Consider the following 16,534-nt stretch of genomic DNA (forward strand, 5'->3'; position numbering starts at 1 on the left):
TGCATGTGGAGCAGCTAGAAATGTTTTTCACCGCGAATAGTATTGTTGAAGTCCCTGATTATGTAAACAGTAACTGGGCAGTTTTAGAAATGAAACGGGCTTTTTTTTGACTGAAACAGGCCCTGAGGTGTATAAAACCCTGAAAAATTAGCTTTTTTCCTCCAAGCCGAAGGACACGCCACTGAAGGAGACCCTAAGTTAGAACAGCACTACAGTCCTGAGCCCCTGGAAATGGCTGAAAGTTATCATTTTGGAACACGCGATCAATTAACGGTGAGTACATTGCAGCTTTAAAAATCTATCCATTCACTGTCATTTCGGAAAATTTCAGGACCGAGCTTTGCGTGACCACTTTGTCTGTGGGTTGAAAAATGAATGTATCAGAAGTAAATTGTTGACAACCCCTAACTTGACTTTAGACTTAGCTTGTCAGACAGCTATGTCGATGGATATGGCCGACCAACACTCTCGAGAGTTTTGCATCATTTCCAGTTGTCAGACAACCGAGGTGAATTGGCTGCAGGCTAAAAGTAAAAGACAGTTGGGCCCCAAGGCCTCAGCAACTGGCCAAGGTAACAGTGCATTGAAGTTGTGCTATTGGTGCCTGGGACAACACTTGATTGAATTTTTCGAGGGGGTGACTAGGTGTGTGGATGAGGGTAGTGCAGTGGATGTGGTTTACATGGATTTCAGTAAGGCTTTTGATAAAGTCCCGCATAGGAGGCTGGTCAGGAAGGTAAGAGCCCATGGGATCCAGGGTGCATTGGCACATTGGATCCAAAACTGGCTTAGTGGCAGAAGGCAGAGGGTGATGGTGGAAGGTTGTTTTTGTGACTGGAAGCCTGTGTCCAGTGGGGTACCACAGGGATTGGTGCTGGGTCCCTTGCTGTTTGTGGTCTACATTAATGATTTGGATGTGAATGTAAAAGGTATGATCAGTAAGTTTGCAGATGAAAAAAAATTGGTGGGGTGGTAAATAGCGAGGCGGGAAGCCTCAGGCTACAGGACGATATAGATGGGTTGGTCAGATGGGCGGAACAGTGGCAAATGGAATTTAACCCTGAAAAGTGTGAGGTGATGCATTTTGGATGGACTAACAAGGCAAGGGAATACACAATGAATGGTAAGACCCTAGGAAAGACAGAGGATCAGAAGGACCTTGGTGTGCATGCACATAGATCCCTGAAGGCAGCAAAACAGGTGGATAAGGTGGTTAAAAAGGCATATGGGATACTTGGCCCGCCACAGGGTAGGGCTGCACAGGCAGAAAGAACTTGGGTGACCATCAGGCGCAGCAACAGAGGCAGGCAGGAAGTGCAGGGGCCCCCTGCGGACATCCCCCTTTCAAACAGGTATACCAAGTTGGATACTGTTGAGGGGGATGACTCACCAGGGGAAGGCAGCAGCAGCCAGCTTCCTGGCACTAGGGACGCTTCTGCTGCTCAGAAAGGGAGGAAAAAGAGTGGGAGAGCAATAGTGGTAGGGGATTCTATCGTAAGGGGAACAGATAGGTGTTTCTGTGGCCGCAAACGTGACTCCAGGATCGTTTGTTGCCTCCCTGGGGCCAGGGTCGTGGATGCCACTGAGCGGCTACAGGGCATTCTTAAGGGGGAGGGTGAGCAGGCAGAGGTCGTGGTCCACATTGGGACCAACGACATAGGTAGGAAGGGGGATGAGGTCCTGCATTAAGAATTTAGGGAGCTAGGCAGCAGATTAAAAAACAGGACCTCAAAGGTTGTAATCTCTGGATTACTCCCAGTGCCACGTGCTAGTGAGTATAGGAATAGGAGGATAGAACAGATGAATGCGTGGCTAAAGAGTTGGTGTAGGAGGGAGGGTTTTAGTTTCCTGGATCACTGGGCCTGCTTCTGGGAAAGGTGGGACTTGTACAAGTCGGACGGGTTGCACCTGAACCAGAGCGGGACAAATATCCTTGCGGGGAGGTTTGCTAGCACTGTTGGGGGGGGGTTTAAACTAACTTGGCAGGGGGATGGGATACAGAGGGGAGCTGAAATAGGGGGTGATGTGCTGCCAATTATAGAGAAAAAAACAAGTCAGCTTTGTAGACAGGGCAAATATACAAGGGCAAGGCTGGATGGCATCTATTTTAATGCAAGGAGTCTTGCAAATAAGGTGGATGAACTGAAGGTGTTGATAAGCACATGGGAGTATGATATTGTTGCTATCACGGAGACATGGTTGAGGCTGGGGCAAGACTGGCAGCTCAATATTCCGGGGTACAGAATCTTCAGGCGAGACAGAGGGGGAGGTATAAGAGGAGGGGGTGTCGCAATATTAATTAAGGAGCCAATTACTGCAGTAAGGAGGGATGACATATTAGCAGGTTCCTCTAATGAGGCCATATGGGTGGAGCTTAAAAACAAAAAGGGGGCAAGCACTTTGCTGGGAGTGTACTATAGGCCTCCAAACAGTCAGGGGGAGATAGAGGAACAGATATGTAGGTAAATCTCAGAGAAATGTGCAAATAATAGGGTAATAATAATGGGGGATTTCAACTTCCCCAATATTAACTGGGATAGTCAGAGTGTGAAAGGCACAGAGGGTGTAGAATTCTTAAAGTGCATCCAGGAGAGCTTTTTGAGCCAGCATGTAGAAGGTCCTACAAGAGAGGGGGCGGTACTGGACCTAATTCTAGGGAATGTGGCCGGCCAAGTGGAAGAAGTGCTAGTAGGTGAGCACTTTGGTGACAGTGACCATAATATGGTGAGATTTAAGGTGGTCATGGAAAAGGACAGGGATGGGCCGGAAATAAAGGTTCTAAATTGGGGGAAGGCCGATTTTAATAGGATAAGGCAGGATCTGGCCAAAATGGACTGGGATCAGCTACTTGTAGGAAAATCCACATCGGAGCAATGGGAGGATTTCAGAAGGGAGATTGAGATCATACAATGGCAACATGTTCCCGTAAAGGTCAAGGGTGGTTCCAAAAACCACAGGGAACCTTGGATGTCAGGGGATACACGAGAATGGATTAGAAAAAAAAGGAGGGCTTTTGGCAGATACAAAAGGATAAAGACGGAGGAAGCCCTAGAGGAGTACAAAAAGTGCAGGGGGATACTTAAAAAAGAAATTAGGAGATCAAGGAGGGGCCATGAAATAACACTGGCGAGCAAAATAAAGGAAAATCCTAAAATGTTTTCTAAGTATATTAAGGGTAAGAGGATAACTAGGGAAAAAATAGGGCCCATTAGGGACAAAAGTGGCAATCTGTGTGTGGAGCCGGAAGATGTAGGAGGGGTTCTAAATGAGCTTTTTGCATCTGTTTTCACTATGGAGAGGGATGATGTAGACATAGAAATAGGGCGGGGGGACTGTGATATGCTCGAACATATTAATATCGAGAGGGGGGAGGTATTGGCGGTTTTAGCAGGCCTAAAAATGGATAAATCCCCAGGCCCGGACAAAATGTATCCCAGGCTGCTGTGTGAGGCAAAGGAAGAGATTGCGGGGGCTCTAACACATATATTCAGAACCTCTCTGGCCACAGGGGATGTGCCAGAGGACTGGAGAACCGCTAATGTAGTACCATTATACAAGAAGGGGTGTAGGGAAAAACCGGGGAACTACAGGCCAGTGAGCCTAACATCAGTGGTAGGAAAATTATTGGAAAAAATTCTGAGGGACAAAATTAATCTCCACTTGGAGAGGCAAGGATTAATCAGGGCTAGTCAGTATGGCTTTGTCAAGGGAAGATCATGTCTGACTAATTTGATTGAATTTTTTGAGGGGGTGACTAGGTGTGTGGATGAGGGTAACGCAGTGGATGTGATATACATGGATTTCAGTAAGGCCTTCGCTAAAGTCCCACACAGGAGACTGGTCAAGAAGGTAAGAGCCCATGGAATCCAGGGTGCCTTGGCACATTGGATACAAAACTGGCTTAGTGGCAGAAGGCAGAGGGTGATGGTTGAAGGTTGTTTTTGTGACTGGAAGCCTGTGGCCAGTGGGGTACCACAGGGATCAGTGCTGGGTCCCTTGCTGTTTGTGGTCTACATTAATGACTTGGATATGAATGTAAAAGGTATGATCAGTAAGTTCGCGGATGATACAAAAATTGGTAGGGTGGTAAATAGCGAGGAGGGTAGTCTCAGTCTGCAGGACGATATAGATGGGTTGGTCAGATGGGCGGAACAGTGGCAAATGGAATTTAACCCGGAAAAGTGCGAGGTGATGCACTTTGGGGGGACTAACAAGGCAAGGGAATACACAATGAATGGTAAGACCCTAGGCAAGACGGAGGGTCAGAGGGATCTGGGTGTGCAAGTACACAGATCCCTGAAGGTGGCGGAACAGGTGGATAAGGTGGTAAAAAAGGCATATGGGATACTTGCCTTCATTAGCCGAGGCATAGAATATAAGAGCAAGGAGGTTATGATGGAGCTGTATAAAACACTGGTTAGGCCACAGCTGGAATACTGTGTGCAGTTCTGGTCGCCACACTACAGGAAGGATGTGATAGCTTTGGAGAGGGTGCAGAGGAGATTCACCAGGATGTTACCAGGGCTGGAGCGCTTCAGCTATGAAGAGAGACTGGGCAGATTGGGTTTGTTTTCCTTGGAGCAGAGGAGGCTGAGGGGGGACATGATTGAGGTGTACAAAATTATGAGGGGCATAGATAGGATGGATACTAAGGAGCTTTTTCCCTTAGTAGAAGGGTCAATAACTAGGGGGCATAGATTCAAGGTAAAGGGCGGGAGGTTTAGAGGGAATTTGAGAAAGAACTTTATCACCCAGAGGGTGGTTGGAGTCTGGAACTCACTGCCTGAAAGGGTTGTGGAGGCTGGAACCCTCACAACATTCAAGAAGCATTTGGATGAGCACTTGAAATGCCATAGCATACAAGGCTACAGACCAAATGCTGGAATATGGGATTAGATTAGACAGGGCTTGATGGCCGGCGCGGACACGATGGGCCGAAGGGCCTCTATCCGTGCTGTATAACTCTATGACTCTATGACTTGCCTTCATTAGCCGAGGCATAGAATATAAGAGCAGGGAGGATATGATGGAGATGTACAAAACGCTGGTAAGGCCACAGCTGGAGTACTATGTGCAGTTCTGGTCGCCACACTATAGGAAGGATGTGATTGCTTTGGAGAGGGTGCAGAGGAGGTTTACCAGGATGTTACCTGGGCTGGAGCGCTTCAGCTATGAAGAAAGACTGGACAGGCTGGGCTTGTTTTCCTTGGAGCAGAGAAGGCTGAGGGGGGACCTGATTGAGGTATACAAAATTATGAGGGGCATCGACAGGGTGGATAGAAAGGAACTTTTCCCCTTAGTAGAGGGGTCAATAACCAGGGGGCATAGATTCAAGGTAAGGGGCAGGAGGTTTAGAGGGGATTTGAGGAAAAACTTTTTCACCCAGAGGGTGGTTGGAATCTGGAACTCACTGCCTGAAAGGGTGGTAGAGGCAGGAGCCCTCACAACATTCAAGAAGCATTTGGATGAGCACTTGAAATGCCATAGCATACAAGGCTACGGACCAAATGCTGGAAAATGGGATTAGATTAGACAGGGCTTGATGGCCGGCGCAGACGCGATGGGCCGAAGGGCTTCTTTCTGTGCTGTATAACTCTATGACTCTAGCACATCGCTCAAAGTTGTCCATTTGTGAAGGCATTGTTTCTACTGCAAGGAAACTGGGCATCTTGTGAAGGCGTGCCGACAGAAGAGTAAACCGACTGGCAATGCTAGAATTAGAAATCACCAGACACTACATACCATTGAAGAGAAGCAGCAGGACAAGGAGTTTCTGGAGATTCACATCATCAGGAGCACGAGGGTATCTAACAGCGGTTCGTGAGGTATCATCATCCAAGTAGGAACCAGGATACCCATGGAAATCGACACTGGTGCATCCGTGAGCATAGTACTGGAATCACTATGTCGAGACAAGTTGCGTGATTATCAACTAGAGAAATCGAAGGTAGAGCAGCGAGGTAACTCAGGAGAGCAAATCCCTGTAGTAGGAAGTGTCACTATACCAGTGAAATACAAGTATCAGTGTCAGAGCTTGCCTCTCATAGTAGTGGCAGGAGACAAGCCTGCCTTGATAGGTAGAAATTGGTTGGGATCACTGAAGCTGGATTGGAATGAGATTTATCATGTGGAAGCGAAATTTGCATCGAAAGATGATATCATCAAGCAGTATCCGAAGGTGCTCAGTGAAACAGGCAGTCCGATCCAAGACTTCAAGACAAGTGTTAGAGTGCAGAATGACGCAAGACCAGTTTACTGCAAACCACGTCCATACGCACTGAAGGAGAAAGTTGAGCAAGAACTCCAAAGACTAGAAACTGAGGACTATGGGGGCGATTTTCTGACATCGGAGGAGGTGGGTTTGGAGTTGGGAAAGGCGGGAAAATTAGATTCAAAGATGTCGGGTTTGGAACCCGCCTCCGTGGGATTTTGCCGGTGCCGCTTTTGGAGGTCGGGAAACGCTCCCGCCTCCAGCTGATCATTGCGCTAATTAACTTCCTTAAATACTTGTTAAGGGCCTCTCTAAGCCTATTTTGAGAGGCCCTCATGAATTTCCCAGCATTTCGGCATGCTTTACGCACCTCCTGAATCACACCAGCTAAACCTGGCGGGTTGACTCGTGGGTGACATCCCCACAGCTGCAGATCTAACAAGATATTGTTTACTGCAGCAAGGATTACTTGCAGGTGCCAGACCTTGGCTTTAAAAGGTCTCTGAGCACTTTTAGAAGGCCTTCCGCAGTCGGTGGTGTTGCAGCTTGACACCATCAACTGTGGGACCTCCTTGAAGACCCTCTCCCCGCTTGCAATGAGCGCTTCCCCAAAGGAGGCATCTACAAGCAGCATGGGAATCATTCATTTTCTTTCACCATGGACCTCAGATGAGGATGAGGACCATCCAGGGCAACAGCAGAACCAGGCAGCTCAGGAGCAACAGCAGCAGGAGCCCCAACCTCCTGCTCAGCCATCTGATGCTGCACGGGGCAGAAGGCACCAGCGCAACGAGGCACCTCGCCACAGGAGATATCCCCACAGAGAGTTTATAGACAAAAGGATGAGCTACCTCAACATGAGTGAGCAGCAGTGCCAAAGGAGGTTGAGACTTTCGCGAGAGGTTGTCTGAGAGAGCTCCGGCCTGGTGCCCAGAGGAGCGGGTGGACACCCCTTATCAGTGGCTGTCAAAGTCACCACCACACTCAACTTCTTTGCCTCAAGCTCCTTCCAGGGATCATCAGGAGACATCAGCGGCATCTCCCAGTCAGCCGCCCACAATTGCATCACCCAGGTTACCGATGCCCTTTTTGCTAAGACCCACAATTACATCCAGTTCACAAGGGATCAACAAGTATAACCGCCCATTCGGTTGGATTCGCAAATATGGCAGGCATGCCAATGGTGTAGGGCGTCATAGACTGCACACATGTGGTCCTTAGGGTGCCCCATCACAACCTAGCTATCTTGTCACCCAAAAGGGCTTCCACTCCCTCTAAGTACAGCTGGTGTGTAACCACAAGAAGGAGTTCTTGCATGTTTGTGCCAAGTTCCGTGGAAGTTGCCATGACTCTTTCATCCTGCGGCACTCTAATGTTCCTCTGCTTTTCAATCCACCAAACCAACTTAATGGATGGCTCCTTGGTGACAAAGGCTATCCCCTGAAGAAGTGGCTAATGACGCCGATCAGGAGGCCAGCTAACGAGGCTCAAGAGCGCTACAACGCCAGCCACACTTCGACCAGGTTCATCATAGAACAGACCATTGGGTTGCTGAAGATGCGCTTCCGCTGCCTTGACCGATCAGGTGGAACCCTGCAGTATACACCATACAGGGTCTCCAGAATGGTTGTGGTCTGCTGTACACTGCACATCATCGCACAGCGTCGTGGCTTGCAGCTTCCTGATGAGCAAGTGGCTCAGTTCCAGCCCTCCTCAGATGAAGATGAGGAGGAGGAGGAGGAGGCTGAATAGGAGGGTGAAGATCTGGAGGAGGAGGAGCAGGAGGAGGAACAGGAGGAGGAGCAGGAGGAGGTCAGAGCGCCGGTGTATCGATCAGCGGCAGTGGCAGCACGCGAGCACATGGCTGCCAGGGATGCAAGGGATGAACCCATCATGGTCAGATTTGCATAGGTTGCCCAAGTTGGCACATGTCCTTGGCTCCATCCTACGGCTTCATTGACAATGGACATGACTCTCTGGCCTCCTTTCACTCAGGCCACCAACCAGACAATGCAAGTGTGGTGGTGCCCACAATGTGGAGCTCCCTAAGGTGAAAGAACAGATGGCATAACGCCAACATTTTGGCTTCAAATCACTTTAATGCTTTCCAACAGGGATGGCATTTCATCAATACACAGAAACAGTCTCCCAATCTGCACACAGATCTGGAGGTTATATCCCTTGCCAGCTGTACCCTCACAGCCTTGGTTTCTTTGGCAGGCTTCTTCCTCCGAGATGAGTGGAAGAGCACCTCCATGCTAGCTCTCACCCCCTCAAACAACATTTGCAGCGCCTCATCTGAGATCCTCGGGTAGGCCCTTGCCTTGGAATTGGACATAGGTATCTCAAAAGATGTTGGAGGTGGTGTAGGAGAAGCAGAAACGCTGTGGAGTGAGCCAAGGGAGCAATAAGCCATAAAATCAGACTGGAAAAGTGCTGTCAACAGAGGCGAGTTTCAGTCCCAAAGCACTAATTGAGCAAGGGCATCCCACACCTCTGAAATCAAGTGGACAATCATGGAAAAATTGCAAAATTTTTAAACCTGTCAGTGGAGGCGAGTTTCAAACCCACCCAAACTGAAACCCACCTCCATCTTGCCTCCAGTGGGAAAATCGTCCCCATTATCTCTAAGTTAGATCTGAGTAATTGGGCTACACCCATTGTTGTTGTACCTAAGTCAGATGGTAAGGTAAGGTTGTGTGGTGATTATAAGGTAACCGTAAACCAGGTTCTAGAGTGTAATCTACCCACACTGCCAAATGTGGAAGATTTATTCACAACGCTGACTGGTGGCCAGATCTCTTCGAAGTTGGATCTAACAGATGTCTACCTACAACTTGAGTTAGATGAAGAGTCCAAATCATGCTTGACTATAAATACTCACCAAAGCCTATATCAGTTCAGTAGGCTATTTGTAGTGTCTTCTGCCCCCAACATATTCCAAGGGGTGATGAACCAAATTTTGCAAGGGATTGAAGGGGTAGAGTGTTATTTGGATGACATACTTATTTCAGCACCAAACAGGCAAATCCATGATGAGGTGTTTAATGAAGTGCTCAACTGGCTAGTGAAGTATGGAGTATGAGTGACAGCTCACAAGTGTGAGTTGTTTCAAAACTCAGTGGAGTACTTAGGGCACAGCGTAGACAAAGATGGTTTACATCCAACCAAGTGAAAGCTGGATGCAATCAGTAATACACCCACTCCCAAGAATGTCTCTGAACTTCGATCATTTTTGGGTCTTTTGAATTATTACGGAAAGTTCCTCCCAGACTTGGCTACATTGTTACATCCACTGAATGAGCTGTTGAGAAAACAATTCCCTTGGAAGTGGTCAAAAGAATGCAACACAGCATTCAAAGAGTGTAAAAGCCAGTTAGTAGAGAGTACCATGTTAGTTCTAAGGAGATCAAGCTAGCGTGTGACACCTCTCTGTACAGAGTTGGGGCAGTGATCTCTCATGTACTAGATAGTGGGGAGGAGAAAGCAATTGCTTTTTCTTCACGCCCTCTCAGTGCCAGTGAGCGGAATTATGCGCAGATTAAAAGGAAAGCTTTGTCATTGATTTTTGGGGTCAAGAAGTTTCACAAGTACTTGTTTGATCGTAAGTTTACCATAGTTACTGACCATAAGCCCCTGACAGCAATCTTCCATCCAAAGTCCCCAGTTCCAACTTTAGCTGCAGACCGAATGCAGAGATGGGCTTTAATTTTGTCAGCGTATGTGTATGACATTGAGTACAGATGATCAGCTGATCACAGTAATGCTGATGCAATGACCAAGTTGCCATCCCCATCACAAGTTACACCCAATAAGGAAGAAGTGTTCCATTTCTCATACATTGATGAGCTGCCAGCCACAGTTGAAGAGATTGGTAGGGCAACCAAACGTGACCCAATTATGTCAAAGGTGTATGATTACATAGCAAATGGATGGCCAAACCAGGTATCAGAGGAAGATATCCATCCATACTTCATTTGTAGGAATGAATTGTCAGTGGATAAAGATTGTATTATGTGGAGAGCAAGAGTGGTTATCCCAAATAGGTTCAGGTCTAAATTGTTTAGAGATCTTCAGGACCAGCATCTGGGAATGTGCTTGACCAAGAGCTTTGCACGCAGTTACTTATGGTGGTCAGGTTTAGATAAAGAGATAGAGTACATAGTCAGTCAGTGTACAACATGTCAATCAGTGAGCAAGAAACCACCATCAGTACCATTACAGCCATGGAAATGGACTCCCAGAGTGTGGCAAAGGTTAAATGTAGACTTTGCTGAGCTAGGAGACAGCAATTGTTCCTAGTGATAGTCACTCGAAGTGGGTAGAGGCATTTCCGATGTGGATAATAACAACAAGCAAAACACTAGACAATTTGTGAAGATTGTTTTCTTCATGCGGCCTCCCAGAAGAAATTGTGTCTGATAATGGGCCGCAATTTTGTTCAGAAGAGTTTGCACAGTTCATGAGCAGAAACGGTGTGCAACATACCAAAGTTCCACCGTACCACCCAGCAGAGCGCACAGTACAAATTGTCAAACATGTCCTCATCAAGCAAATGTTGGATCCAAATCCAAAGAAACGTCAGTTGTCGTTGGACCACAAACTGGAAAATTTCCTGATTACCTATCGGAATACTCCTCATACCACTACTGGTAGAAAACCAGCAGAGTTGTTTCTCAAATGACAGCCACGAACCAGGTTCTCGTTGTTAAAGCCAAACTTAGCACAGTTCGTAGAAGAGAAACAATCAAGGCAGAAAGAGAGTCATGATAAAGGTAGAGTTAGAGAGAGGAGTGTGAAGTTGAACCAGAAGGTTAGAGTGAAGAACCATCACCATAAATAGTTAAAGTGGTTACCAGGAAGAGTAGTGAAGATATGTAGCCCTTGCACATATTTGGTCAAGATGTTTGATCATGGAAAGGTTAGGTTTGTTCACATTGATCATATCTTATCTACAGATGTGGAAGGAGTTGAAAGCTGGGATGATTAAATTTATTCTGATGAGTCAGATAGTCTTGTTACAAGTAGAGTACCAGTAGCAAATCCTACATCAGACGTACCAGAAACAAGTCCAAGACAAAGCAGAATTTAAGTCTGAGCCTGAATCAGGCAGATAAACTGTCTGAAAATGTAGAGAGTCCAAATGTAGATTAAGGTCAGCCCTTGGAGAAAAATTCTCTGCAGGCTCAGCCTAGAATGAGTCAAAGTCCTACAACAAGATCTGGAAGTTTTGTTCAAGAAAGAAGGTATCTTCGAAACAGAAAACAGTGGTTAAGTTTAATCTGTAAACATGGAAAATAAGTTGACATCTTTTGTTTGTGTTACAGAATTCTATAGTAGAATTTGGAAACATAAAATGGGTTCCATTTATTAAATTTATACAAAGAGTTGTGTATACCATGCAAGTCATGTACAATGATTATTTGCTATGATTAGCTTCTTCAATAAGGAGGTAGAAGTGTAATAGAGCCAGCTGGTGGACTACTGATGTATATAATAATAAAGCTATATGCAGTACAGTTCTTACTGGAAGCCATGTTGTGCTGTTGTGTCCCAAGATATCACAATGTCAATGTGAAAAGGGTCATGGGTTGTATGGGCTAATGCTTGCTGACCATCAGGCATCATTTTCTACTATAAAGATGAGCCAAAACACATGCTGGGTGGTAGTGAGATAGCACACAAAGGCACAACAGCACAGACAGCAGAAACTGAATCTATCCCAAACACAACCAGGGAGAGCATTGTCTTTGTTTCGTAGTACTAGATTGCTGTTTGGTATAGTGTACCTCACTGTTCTTTTACCAAATAAAGTACACAACTGTTACCAATTGGTTAGACTTTCCTAGATGTATCTGCAAGGAGGCACAAAAGCCTTCTGAGGTTACTTAAATACAGCAGTCTGTCTGTACAGGTTCCCACAGACCCCTAGTGTTGAACTTTAAGTCACATTGTTTTTGTGGTCTCTGTAAGGGAACTCTTTAAAGACATGAAGAACATAAGAACATAAGAAATAGGAGCAGAAGTAGACCATTCAGCCTCTCGAGCCTGCTCCGCCATTCAATAAGATCATGGTTGATCTTCGACCTCAACTCCACTTTCCTGCAATATTCCAAGAGTCCTAATTTTGTTTAATAACCTCTTGTGTGGCACTTTATCAAATGCCTTCTGATAATCCAAATACATCCATTGGTCCCCCCTTATCTATTCTGTTATTTACAACCTCAAAAAACTCTAACAAATTCGTTAAACATGATTTCCCTTTCATAAATCCGAGTTGACTCTGCCCAATCCTATTATTATTTTCTAAGTGCCCTATTACCACGTCCTTAATAAGAGATTCTAGCATTTTCCCTACTACTGATGTCAGGCCAACTGGTCTGTAGTTCCCCATTTTCTCTCTCCCTCCTTTCTTAAATCATGGGGTTACATTTGCTACCTTCCAATCCGCGGGAACCATTCTAGAATCTATGGAATTTTAGAAAATGACAACCAATGCATCCACTATTTCTATAGCCATCTCTTTCAAAACCCTAGGATGTAGACCATCAGGTCCAGGGGATTTTTCAGATTCAGTCCCATTAATTCCTCCAGTACTTTTTTTAACGAATTTCTTTCAGTTCCTCATTCTCGCTAGACCCTTGGCTCTCCACAATTTCAAGAAAGTTTTTTGCGTCTTCCTCCATGAAGACAGACACAAAGGCCGGGATCTTACCTGAAGAGGCGCATTTGGTATGGAACTGCTGCCTTTCGGGTTCTAATTCCACCCCCAGCGAGGCCCGATGCACAGACGCTATTTTGCATCAATTGGCCTTGTTAAGCCCGCCCTGCAGGCTTGCCGGCCGATTAAGAGAAAGCCAGTGTCAGATGACGTCAGTTGATGAAGCGTTATCTTCCAGTTTTCTTAAAGGAGTCACCACCATTTGTTTTTGACATGATTTTTTCAGTGTTTGATAGCATTGAGGTGCTGCAAACATTGACAATCACTGTACAAAGGTGAGCCCTTGCACCCAGGCTCGCCATTGATTCTCTCCTTAGGCTAAAACAGATGGCAACTGCAGGTGAGGTTACAGAAGCGATCTGTCACTGGTGAGAGAGGTTCTCCCAATGAGGTGGGACTACACAAACACCTCAAAGCTTGTTACGTACAGAAAATGCGAAACACTTTAAAAATGACTTTCCCAACATTTTCTACCTCTGCTACTCACCAGTATCCCATTGGATCCTTCACACCACTTCTACAGCTGTCATCTATACACAAACATTACAGTAGACCCACAGCATGCCATACTTATCCTGGCGGGGTTTCCCGACATCGGGATGCACGCAGTAGTAGTGTCAAAATTGGAAAAAGCCTCTTAACTGCCTGTTAACAAGCAGTTAAGTGGCTATAATCCTCTTCCCATCGCTGGGAGTCAGGTCTCTGCGCAAACTGGGGACTGACTCCTGGGAAGATTGATTGGAGGGGGGTTCTAAGCGGGTTTGCGACCCGCTGCCAATCTTTTTGATTTTGACAGCAGTCCCACCTCCAAACCCAACCCCTGAGTGCCGGCAAAATTGCCCCCACAGTATTTGTTTAATTTCCCTATTCCCCATTATAATTTCTCCTGCCTCAGCCTGTAAGTGACCCACATTTACTTTTGCTGATCTTTTCCTTTTTACATACCTATGGAAGCTTTCACAGTCTGTTTTTATGTCTCTCGCAAGTTTACTCTCATATTCTATTTTCCCCTTCTTTATCAATTTCTTGGTCCTCTGTTGCTGAATTCTAAAATCCTCCCAATCCTCACGCTTACTATGCTTTTTGGCAACATTTTAAGCCTCTTCCTTTGATCTAATATTATCTGTAACCTCTCTTGTTAGCCATGATTGGACCACTTTTCCTTTGGGGTTTTTGTGCCTTAAAGGAATGTATATTTGTTGTAAATTATGTATTCATTCTTTAAATGCTAGCCATTGCTTCTCTACCATCATACCTTATAATGTAGTTTCTCAATCTACCTTAGCCAACTCGCCCCTCATACCTACGTAGTTTGCTTTGTTTAGGTTTAAGACCTTAGTTTCAGATTTAACTAAATCACTTTCAAACTTAATATAAAATTCTATCATATTACGGTCACTCTTCCCTAAAGGCCCTTTACTAATTATTAATTAACTCTTTCTTGTTGCACAATACTAGATCTAAAGCAGCCTGTTCCCTAGTTGGTTCCTCAATTAGCCTGCTTCCCTGCTCTTTCCCCACATCCCTGCAAATTTTCCCCTTCACATAATCATAAAAATATTTCAGTACTTCAAAAGTAAGAGAGTAATAAGGAAAGGGACGAGAACCATAAAATATGCAATGGACTTCAAACAGAGGATAAGCACAAGCTAGTAAGCTTCTGAATGATTACCTTCCACCCAAGCAGTCACAAGGGAAGACAGGAGCAGCATAGCACAAACTGAGATAACCTAAGCAAAATTAACGGCTTTGATATAACAGAGATGGAAGTTCTAATATAGCTAAAATGGTTGCAAAAAACAAATTCCTAGGGACAGATGGTATTTATTCCAGATTGCAAATGGAAACAAGGGAGGGGATTTGTGAAACATTGAGAATCAATGGGCTGGATTTTACTAATCTCAGCATACCGTGGTGAGCGATGTCGGTGGCGGGTCCCGACCCCGCTGCTGGCTCCAGCCTGCTCTGTAAAATGATTTATCCCTGATTGGCTCAGTAAGCCCGCCCAGTGCCTTTCCCGGCCAATTGGAGGAAATGGGTCTGATGATGCATCATCAGCCGGTTTCCTTAAAGGGACCATGCGCAAATTTTGTTTTTGACATTTGTGCTGTCAGTGTTCTACAGCATTGAGGTTCTGCAAAAACTGACAAGCACTGCACAAAGGTGCACGGCTGCACCCAGGCTCTCTCATGACTCCCTCCATATGCTTATGGAGGGAGTCACAGCACACAGGGAGGTTCTCTTCCCTTCCAATGGGCAGAAGAGACCTCCCCAGGAGACCAATGCAGCCTGGTTGCACATTACAGAGGAGAGCAAAAGCAAGGCTGTCATCAGGAGGACCAGGCTGCAGTGGCGCAAACCTTTCAATGATCTCAGTAGATCACAAAATGTTACTGCAAAGCCACACTCATCCTCATCCTGCTGTGCCACTAATCACATCCACATCACTCTGCCTTCCCTACCCTACTCCTGCACACAGGGGATTTGAGGAAAAACTTTTTCACCCAGAAGGTGGATGGAATCTGGAACTCATTGCCTGAAAGGGTGGTAGAGGCAGGAACCCTCACAACATTCAAGAAGCATTTAGATGAGCGCTTGAAACGCCATAGCATACAAGGCTACGGACCAATTGCTGGAAAATGGGATTAGATCAGACAGGGCTTGATGGCCGGCGCGGACACGATGGGCAGAAGAGCCTCTTTCTGTGCTGTATAACTCTATGACTCCATGACTCTATCCTTACTCACAACAACTTACCTTGCACCTCCACCAATCCCTCTCTATGTGCATAATTACTTCCCCCATCTCACTAGCCACCCCTCACATTCATCCTCATCATAGTCCAATAATATGAACTAACAACACACAAGAGTAGGCACTTGGGGGTTTTAGCAAATGTTCATGTGAAATTTCTGTTAATGTGCTGTCAAACATTGAAATCATTATTTTCAACATTTGCATTCTTGAACAGATTTGTGTGCACCTTTGGAAGTGGCTTAGTGAGTTGCAGTGAATGGTGAGACATAACTGTATCCCCCGCAATGCTGATGAGTGTGAAAGGAATAGCTTGGGTATTGTAGGGATGCTTTATGGTGTTGGTGTGGGGTGGTGTCAGCCTGGTGCATCATGTGGCAGCCAGGGTGTACAACCTCAAGTGAAGTAAATCTGGCCATTGTGAGGCCATCCTTGTGTAGGATTCGCAAAATTGTACTTTATATTATAAAGGGTCGAATGGCAGAAGAGGCCATGATTTTAAAGACTATTTTTAGAAGAAGCCCAGAAAAAGGGGCATTCAAAATGGCCACCAGATGCTGTGATCAACTTATTGGGACACTTTAAAATGGTTCCTGCAAATCCTCAGACAGCTTTGTGGATTCAGCCCAAAGTAAGTTCTGGAAGCCGTTTCTGAGAGAATGAAACCAGACACCCACATATACATATAGATTGGATACAGATCCAGTCGAGATCGGCCTGTAGATAAAGGGAACAGTTTCATATTCATGATCAGGGCATCAAGGGCCCGTTAAGGACATCACCAGGACATTAAAAACAATGAAGGTCATTCCAGACCAGAGACGGGCCGTTACCGGCCATCCAAGAAC

This window comes from Somniosus microcephalus, chromosome 1, assembly GCF_052327205.1.
Source record: "Somniosus microcephalus isolate GS21.2 chromosome 1, FLI_Smic_1.0, whole genome shotgun sequence".
Taxonomy (NCBI): Eukaryota; Metazoa; Chordata; class Chondrichthyes; order Squaliformes; family Somniosidae; genus Somniosus; species Somniosus microcephalus.